The sequence below is a fragment of the Ascaphus truei genome, chromosome 22 (assembly GCF_040206685.1).
Source record: "Ascaphus truei isolate aAscTru1 chromosome 22, aAscTru1.hap1, whole genome shotgun sequence".
In the NCBI taxonomy this organism is placed as follows: domain Eukaryota; kingdom Metazoa; phylum Chordata; class Amphibia; order Anura; family Ascaphidae; genus Ascaphus; species Ascaphus truei.
Window position 1 is genome coordinate 18,119,322 of NC_134504.1, and position 9,812 is coordinate 18,129,133.

At 55.2% G+C, this 9,812-nt stretch overlaps 1 long non-coding RNA gene across 1 annotated transcript in view; it reads right to left on the reverse strand.

The window, feature by feature from the left end:
• The window catches only part of LOC142472528 (uncharacterized), a 68,917-nt gene extending 62,242 nt beyond the window's left edge, over positions 1–6,675 (reverse strand). Inside the window, exons 1-2 of the long non-coding RNA XR_012789751.1 lie at positions 6,371–6,675; positions 4,369–4,424 (exon numbers count right to left, since the gene is read on the reverse strand). This is a non-coding gene — a long non-coding RNA (uncharacterized LOC142472528). The remainder of the gene's footprint in view (positions 1–4,368; positions 4,425–6,370) is intronic.
• Positions 6,676–9,812: the final 3,137 nt, after the last annotated feature.

The following is a 9,812-nucleotide window of genomic DNA, read 5'->3' on the forward strand; positions in this document are numbered from 1 at the left end:
TGTACACTGTCCTCCCGTAATTTAGCACAGGGGCGCTAACTCCAGTCCTCAAGAACCCCCAGTGGGTCAGATTTTCAGGATATAATTATAATAATAGCATGTTCTTGTATAGCGCTGCTAGTTGTACGCAGCGCTTTACAGAGACATTTTGCAGGCACAGGTCCCTGCCCCGTGGAGCTTACAATCTATGTTTTGGTGCCTGAGGCACAGGGAGATAAAGTGACTTGCCCAAGGTCACAAGGAGCTGACACCGGGAATTGAACCAGGCTCCCCTGCTTCAAACTCTCAGTTCCAGTCAGTGTCTATTACTCACTGAGCCACTCCCTCTCCCTGCTTCAGGACAGGTAGCTCAATCAGTGGCTCAGGCAAGGTAATGAAGGGGTTAACTCCTTCCGCTACCCTCCCGGTAGACATAAACACCCATCAAGGGCCAAATACCACCTTCACCCACCCCCGCTACCCCCAATAAACTGGGCACTGGTGTTTAACCCCTTCATTACCTTAGCAGTTAGCCGCTAACAGGGCCACCAACAGGGGGGGGGGGGCAGAGGGTACTGGCGAACCGGTCCTCATGAGTCGGGGGCCCGGCCATGCCCGTTAAAGTAAAAAAAAGCTTGTGGGCCCCCTCATCCCCCGCTCCCACCCCTCGGCTCCCAACGTGGGACGGAGGGGATGTGCCATGGGATTCCCCTGCCCGCGCCAAGTGCTGAGAGGGCGGAGGCAGAGAGAGGGAGGGCCGGGACGGTGGCTGGGCCGAGCAAGGAGGACTGGTGTGCTGTCCCTGATTGGAGGAGAGGATAGCCAACCAGAGGACAGCAGGGTTGGAGCCCACACCCCGGCGGGCCAGATACATGTTCTGTGCTGTCTGTGTCCTGCAGGAGGTGGGGGTAAAGTACAAGGTGGGGGGAGGTGGGGGTAAAGTACAATGTGGGGGGAGGTGGGGGTAAAGTACAATGTGGGAGGAGGTGGGGGGTAAAGTACAATGTGGGAGGAGGTGGGGGTAAAGTACAAGGTGGGGGGAGGTGGGGGTAAAGTACAATGTGGGGGGAGGTGGGGGTAAAGTACAATGTGGGGGGAGGTGGGGGTAAAGTACAATGTGGGGGGAGGTGGGGGTAAAGTACAATGTGGGGGGAGGTGGGGGTAAAGTACAATGTGGGGGGAGGTGGGGGTAAAGTACAAGGTGGGGGGAGGTGGGGGTAAAGTACAAGGTGGGGGGAGGTGGGGGTAAAGTACAATGTGGGGGGAGGTGGGGGTAAAGTACAAGGTGGGAGGAGGTGGGGGTAAAGTACAATGTGGGGGGAGGTGGGGGTAAAGTACAATGTGGGGGGAGGTGGGGGTAAAGTACAATGTGGGGGGAGGTGGGGGTAAAGTACAAGGTGGGGGGAGGTGGGGGTAAAGTACAAGGTGGGGGGAGGTGGGGGTAAAGCACAAGGTGGGGGGAGGTGGGGGGTAAAGTACAATGTGGGGGGAGGTGGGGGTAAAGTACAATGTGGGGGGAGGTGGGGGTAAAGTACAATGTGGGGGGAGGTGGGGGTAAAGTACAATGTGGGGGGAGGTGGGGGTAAAGTACAATGTGGGGGGAGGTGGGGGTAAAGTACAATGTGGGGGGAGGTGGGGGTAAAGTACAAGGTGGGGGGAGGTGGGGGTAAAGCACAAGGTGGGGGGAGGTGGGGGTAAAGTACAAGGTGGGGGGAGGTGGGGGTAAAGTACAATGTGGGGGGAGGTGGGGGTAAAGTACAAGGTGGGGGGAGGTGGGGGTAAAGTACAATGTTTGGGGAGGTGGGGGTAAAGTACAATGTGGGGGTAAAGTACAAGGTCTCGGGCTCGGGAGGGAGGAGGACGGGGAAAGCGGGCTCGGGAGGGAGGAGGACGGGGAAAGCGGGCTCGGGAGGGAGGAGGACGGGGAAAGCGGGCTCGGGAGGGAGGAGGACGGGGAAAGCGGGCTCGGGAGGGAGGAGGACAGGGAAAGCGGGCTCGGGAGGGAGGAGGACGGGGAAAGCGGGCTCGGGAGGGAGGAGGACGGGGAAAGCGGGCTCGGGCCGCACAATGAGTGCAGAGCCCGCGGGCCGCGTGTTGTGCAGGCCTGTTTTATATGAATTGGAGAGGTGGGGGGATATTTAATATATATGAGGGTAGTGGTGGGGGGTGTATGTATGTATGTATGCGGGGGGGTAGGGTATATTATATATGTATTCTGGAGCGTGTTTTTTTTATATGTATTGGGGGTGTCGCAACTTTAACCATTGTGTCCAGTATTTTTGGACAAGTCATCTGGCAACCCTAGCCACCAATGTTAAAAATGTAAAATCTCCATTCTAAGTCTAGCTAGGAGGGCTCGCTCTCCCCCCGCCGCGGCGCCCGGCACCCCAGCTCGCTCTCCCCCCGCCCGGAAGTGGAACCCCGGCTCCGCTCGCTCGCTCTCCGCCCGCCCGGCACCCCGGCTCGCGTCACAACCGCTCGCAGCCTAGCAGTGCAGCACCCCCGGTGCCTGCTGCTGGTAGTGAGCGCGTGGGAGGCTGGGAGCGGCAGTCTGCATAGGTGAGAAGTATATACCAGTGACGGTGTCTTTATTGTGATATTTCTTCAGATAAATAAAGGGGGTACAGGTTGAGTTTTTTCCCAGTACTGCAGTTATAGCAAAGTGATGTTTCTCTTGTGAGGTATTGTAAAAGTTATATAAAATATTGTTTTATGAATAACACTGTAACAGAAAGATGTCAGAATAAATTGTAAACTAGATATTCAGGGGATATTAACTATTTGTTTACAAATCGTTAATTTACATTTTTATTCATGTGAGTGATTGTGTAGGCCGGGCCCTGTGCACTGCTTTGCCTGGGGGCCCCTAATGTTGTTAAGATGGCCCTGGCGCCAACTTAACTTCCCCCGCGCGCGCACCCCAACCCAACTTCCCCCACGCGCGCCTCCTGCCCCGGCAACAGCTGCGGGATTAGCCCGCCAGTCTCGCCCACCCACCCACTGTCATTCGCCCGCCCGCCCACCCACTGTCATTCGCCCAAACCCCCAACCGACCCGCCGTCATTCGTCCGCCCACCCACTGTCATTCGCCCGCCCACCCACCCACTGTCATTCGCCTGCCCGTCATTCGCCCGCCCACCCACCCACTGTCATTCGCCCGCCCACCCACCCACTGTCATTCGCCCGACCGTCATTCGCCCAAATCGTGTTTTTTTTATATGTATTGGGGGCGCCGCAACTTTAACCATTGTGTCCAGTATTGGGTTCGGGGGGGGGAGGGATGCGCTATGGGTTCGGGGGGGGCCTGCTCCTTTAATTTGTCCCGGGCCCCATGATTTCTGTTGGCGGCCCTGGCCGCTAAGGTAATGAAGCTGCCTGTAAATGTATTTTAATTGCATTGGATAGAAGCTGGGGTCTCCGGAGCCGGTATTAATGCGGGGGTCTCCGGAGCCGGTATTAATGCGGGGGTCTCCGGAGCCGGTATTAATGCGTATCAGCTCCGGAGACTCCCGGCTTCAATCCGATGCAATAAAAATACATTTTTGTTTCTAAGTCCTGCTCTCGGATCCCATCCCGCCACTCTAGGGGCGGTGCGATGAAATTTGCGAGGAGCTCGCTAGCTGAGTGTCTCGATGATCTCATTGGAGCTACTAGAATAGGGTGATTTTATAATAATGTAACGGGTTTTCCCCCCCCCCCAATCGCAGATATAGTGTGGGGTGAAAGGGAAAATACAATGTTACCATAGGTGTGGTGCGTTACCTGTTGGCTCACAGGAGGGCTGAGCTTCCGCCACGGGGAACCTGGGCCAATATATACTAGGGGTAACCACTTACTCAATTCAGCGCCTCCACCTGCGATGGCTCCCACCTGCGGTGGTTCCTCACAGGACACATACAAATAATCAATACTCACACACAGTGATATATATATATATATATACAGTGTTCGACAAATCACCCAAAAATCTACTCGCCCAACCAAAAAATCTACTCGCCACCTAGTCCCGCCCCCAACCCCGCCCCTAGTCCCGCCCCCAACCCTAGTCCCGCCCCCCAACCCCGCTTTAAAATAAAATATATAAATAAAATACATTTAATAAATTCCTAGTCAGAACAACATTCATTTTTGACATAAATGTATTTATTGTATTACATTATACTACAATTAGTCCTTGTTACGTGTGTGTGTGCGTAAATTTCAGATCTAGAAATAAAAGCCAGGTGTGAATGACTAGTTTCCTGAACCCCTTAACCAGTGTCTGGACGTCCCCGCTTCACAATATCTAAAGCAGTAATCCCGCCTGGGATCTTACCTGATCCGCAGTCCCTCAATGTCCAGGTACCTCATTCCCGCAATGTTTTACATTGGAGGGGATGTGTTCCCTACCTGTCTTCTGGGTTAGGGGGGGTTCCGATGTCTTCCGTGTGAAGCTTGAGTCAGATCTGGAAGACAGCAGTATAGGTTATTTCGGTGTAGTATAGGGCAAGTAAGATATATAGGGTAAATAAGAGATCCAGAGTGTGGGGGGGTTAGAGAGAGAGAGGGAGAGAGAGAGGGGGGAGAGAGAGAGAGAGTGTGTGGGGGGGAGAGAGAGAGTGTGGGGGGGAGAGAGAGAGAGTGTGGGGGGAGAAAGAGAGAGTGTGGGGGGAGAGAGAAGAGAGAGAGAGTGGAGAGAGAGAGAGAGAGAGTGGGGGGAGAGAGAGAGAGTGGGGGGGGAGAGAGAGAGTGGGGGGGGAGAGAGAGAGTAGGGGGAGAGAGAGAGAGAGAGAGAGTGGGGGGAGAGAGAGAGTGGGGGGAGAGAGAGTGGGGGGGGAGAGAGAGAGTGGGGGGAGAGAGAGAGTGGGGGGAGAGAGAGAGTGGGGGGGAGAGAGAGAGTGGGGGGGAGAGAGAGAGAGTGGGGGTAGAGAGAGTGGGGGGGAGAGAGAGAGTGGGGGGAGAGAGAGAGTGGGGGGGAGAGAGAGAGTGGGGGGAGAGAGAGAGAGTGGGGGGGAGAGAGAGAGTGGGGGGAGAGAGAGAGAGTGGGGGGAGAGAGAGAGAGAGAGTGGGGGGAGAGATAGAGAGAGTGGGGGGAGAGATAGAGAGAGTGGGGGAGAGAGAGAGAGTGGGAGGAGAGAGGGTGTGGGGGAGAGAGAGGGTGTGGGGGAAAGAGAGAGTGTGGGGGGAGAGACACAGAGGGGAGAAACGGTGGGTGACACACACAGAGGGCGGGTGATACACAGAGAGAGGGTGACTGACTGACTGGGGGGGGTGACTGACGGGGGGGTGACTGACGGGGGGGGTGACTGATGGGGGGGTGACTGACGGGGGGGTGGTGACTGATTGGGGGGGTGGTGACTGATTGGGGAGGTGGTGACTGATTTGGGGGGGTACCTCTGGTGTCACACACATACACATGCTCCCATACACACATACACTTGCTCCCATACACATACACACATACACTTGCTCCCATACACATACACACATACACTTGCTCCCATACACATACACACATACACATACACACATACACTTGCTCCCATACACATACACACATACACTTGCTCCCATACACACATACACTTGCTCCCATACACATACACACATACACTTGCTCCCATACACATACACACATACACTTGCTCCCATACACATACACACATACACTTGCTCCCATACACATACACACATACACTTGCTCCCATACACATGCTCACATACACTTGCTCCCATACACATACACACATACACTTGCTCCCATACACATACACACATACACTTGCTCCCATACACATACACACATACACATACACACATACACTTGCTCCCATACACATACACACATACACTTGCTCCCATACACACATACACTTGCTCCCATACACATACACACATACACTTGCTCCCATACACATACACACATACACTTGCTCCCATACACATACACACATACACTTGCTCCCATACACATACACTTGCTCCCATACACATACACACATACACATACACACATACACTTGCTCCCATACACATACACACATACACTTGCTCCCATACACACATACACTTGCTCCCATACACATACACACATACACTTGCTCCCATACACATACACACATACACTTGCTCCCATACACATACACACATACACTTGCTCCCATACACATGCTCACACACACATGATCACACACGGGGGGGGGAAGGAAAGGCCGCGACCAGCACCACCACCACCTTGCTCCTCCCCCACCCACCCGCGCCCATCTCCCGCTCGTGGGGGGGGGGCAGGCCGACACCCTCCCCCCATATCTCACGCGGGCATATTGGAAGCTTTGGGGAGGCAGGGTGGGTGGGAGGCATGTGGCGAGGTATCCCCCAGGGGACAGTCAGTCCCGCAGTGGCCGTCACTAACCTGCTCCCCTCGCCGGCATGTCTTCACAGTGCGCGGCCAAGCAGCTTTGCAGACTGCTTCTTCCCCCCAGCCCGCGGCGGCATGAAGCTAGCTGGCGAGGAGGCGGCAGGGTAGGTGGGAGTCACGTGGTGAGGGCCGAGGGCCGAGGGCCGAGCCCCCCCCCCCGCACGCCAACCGGGCTGCCAGCAGTGGGGACCTCCCGCCCCAGGCAGCGATCGGTGGATCGAGGGGGAAAGGGACAGGAGCAGGGCACAGGAGGAGGGGAAGGGGATAGGAGGAGGGGAAGGAAACAGGAGCAGGGGAATGGAGGAGGGGAAGGGGACAGGAGCAGAAGAAGGGGACAGGAGCAGGGGACAGGAGGAGGGGACAGGAGGAGGGGACAGGAGGAGGGGACAGGAGGAGGGGACAGGAGGAGGGGAAGGGCACAGGAGCAGAAAAAGGGGACAGGACCAGGGGACAGGAGGAGGGGACAGGAGGAGGGGAAGGGGACAGGAGCAGGGGACAGGAGAGCTGCCGCGGTGGGGAGTAGGGAGCCATGTAGGGACCAGGGGGATCGCAGGGAAGGAGCAGAGGGGCCGCAGCATGGCGAGTACTTACTCTTGATGTACGGGCAGAAAGAATGGCCGCTCGTTGGGGGCGGGCTCATATAGAGCTTGGCCGCGCGCCCACAAAGCCTGGGAGCGCGCGCCAATCAGCAGTCAGGTAGAGAGTTTTTTTTTTTTTTTTTTTTTACAGCGCGAGCAGGGAAAATTTGAGCGCGAAAGGGGGAAATTTAAAAAAAAACACGTGTGCTGCTTGGGCCAATAGTTACTCGCCCGGGGGTTAAATCTACCCGCCCCGGGCGAGTAAATGTATAGGATTGTCGAGCACTGTATATATATATTAACTACACTGGCGACACACTTTATTCGAGCTCGGCTAGTCCCACGAATTCGGGTATACCCGGGTGTATTGAGGTTTGTGACTGTTTTCTGCCCGAGTGCATTGAGTTATTTTCCAGGCAGGGATTGAAGCATTTTATTCCCGCTAGCTGCAATACTGCACAGTATATATATATATATATACTGCATTACAATTCATGAATTTATGCCATCTGGTAGACACGCGAAGCATTGCAGCCTATTAAATCCTAATCATTATCATTTAACAGATCAGCCGCCCATCAGCCAGGCATGAACCCAGGCTGGGAAGGCAAACGCAACGGGGCTTGTCAGAGGTGAGGAGCGGCGCATTCCAGGTATCTGCCAAGTACATACCGGGTATTTGCTCGAATAAAGTGTGTCGGTGCAGTAATACCATTTACTGGGAACAGCATATAACACAAGACCATACAAACATATCAGAACAGGTGTCCCTCTCTCAAGGAGACACTTACTGCGACGTCCCGCAGGACGCTTCCCCAACACCAGGTGATCCCACCCAGTGTCCAAAGAACCCCACCCAATGTCCCGCACTCTTGCAGAGAGAGGCAATGGGTGACTGCGCAGCCACAATTACACTAAGGGCCCGTTGGTGCACTTAGAACTGTATAGTACCTGCCGAGCACTCCGGTGCTCGGATCAGCAACAACTTCACAAAGGATCAGTCGTAGGATGACGTCATCTGATCCCCAACCGGACTCTTTGCACGCGGACCGCCGAGGGCGATCCCACCCTGGAAACCGTCTCTGAGGACCCCAACTTGGATCTGAGCCTCTTAGCAGGAACCGCAGCGTCCGCTGTGTCCCTATCTAATCTACCCTACTGTGACAGGATCCCTAACATAGGACCTGTCCCTACAGCACTAAGTGACACGCGCTATACTATAGGCCGTCCCTACAGCACAGCAACCTGTAATGGCTTTGGGGAAACTCCTAGGGGTCTACAGGGGTTAATAACCTGCCCCACTCCCCTAACTCTTCCCAGTCCTGACTGTTACTAAACTAGTCCCAGCGCCTACAGCAACAAGCTGTGACCCACTGGATGCTGGCAGCCAATGTGCTGCGCAACGAGGGGCCTGCCTGTCAGACCTCACAGCACTGACAGCCGTGACTCTGACAAGGCAGCACTACACTAAGGGCAGCGTCCCTATCTTGGGCCTCCCTCAGCACTTACCCACTAACCTAGTGGGGAGTTGGGGCCTACCTGGGGTGTGGGTACCTATGTGGGTGCAGGAGCTGCACTCGCTCCCCGCACCCTTCCTTCCCTCACAGCTCCCTGACTCCAACTGACAAACCTGAGTGACAGGGTCCCTAACCTAGGGCAACCCCTGGCAACACTCACTTTAATGGGGTAACTCAGAGCTATCTCGGGCCCTGGGGGTGCTGGCCTAGTACAAGGAGTCCCTGACTCCTGTACCCTACCTCCTTCCCTGGGCTGCTCCTGGCTCTGACTGCCTAACGTGGTCCAAGCCCGCGAAATGTATCCTTTTGCTCCCTCTAGGGATCCTTGGCCCTCATTGGCCACACGGAGGCACCTGGTGTGCTTGGCTCTAAGCCTCATGGGAGTTGTAGTCCCGTGGAGGCTGCAATTACATTGGGGCCGCGTGCGCGCCTTCCCTGCGCCTGTGCAACTCCTTAATGGCCGCCGCAACATCTCCCTACCTGTCGCGCGACTTTCTAAAGGCTGCATGGACTTGCTAGCTAGCCCTGCGCATGCGCGACTATCTCGGGCCGCCAGGGGCTTACCGCGCATGCGCAAACTTGCGCAACATGGCGGCGCCCTGCATGGGAGCCGCCGAAGATCTCCAGCGCACCGGAGCGCTCCCTGCTCGGCCCCCACCCTCCGGAATGGCCGTCGGGTCTGCCGCTTGCCTCCGGCAGCACCCGCCATCGATCCTGGCCACGGAGGTGATGGGGGTCGCAAGGTGAGAGGGGTGACCTGGCTACAATAAATTAAAAAAAACGCGAGTTGGCGCTGTTTTTCAGCTCCGCTCGGTGTGTTTGAGCAGGAGACGCACTTCCCGAACGAGTTTGGCACGTCATCTGAGCTTTCTGGCAAACTTGCCAAATCGTTCGGGATCTGCTCAAAATCCTCGAAGAGTTTGTCATCGAAGTTCATAGAATAAGCCCCCAATGTCTTTCCAGACTGAGCTGCTCCTCCCTTCTGATAAGATATATATATATATATATATATATATATATATATGTAGCCCTGGTTCCTATCGAACACAGGCCACTACCATATGCTGTATAACCTGTACGCTCACAGGGCCTAAGCCTCTGCCACGGAGAGCCTGGGGTGCTCACAATACTTATGACTTGGTGCAGCGCCTCCACCTGCGACAGCTTCCACCCTAGGGGAAGTGGGTCTTCGCAGGAACTTATGTACATGAACACACACACACAGCGATATACCTTAACCAATATACGTTTACTTGTAGCAACCAACAGCTTAATTAACAGGTGTCCCTCCCTAGAGGAGACACTACTACCAGCGTCCGGCTGAACGCTCACTCTCCCTTT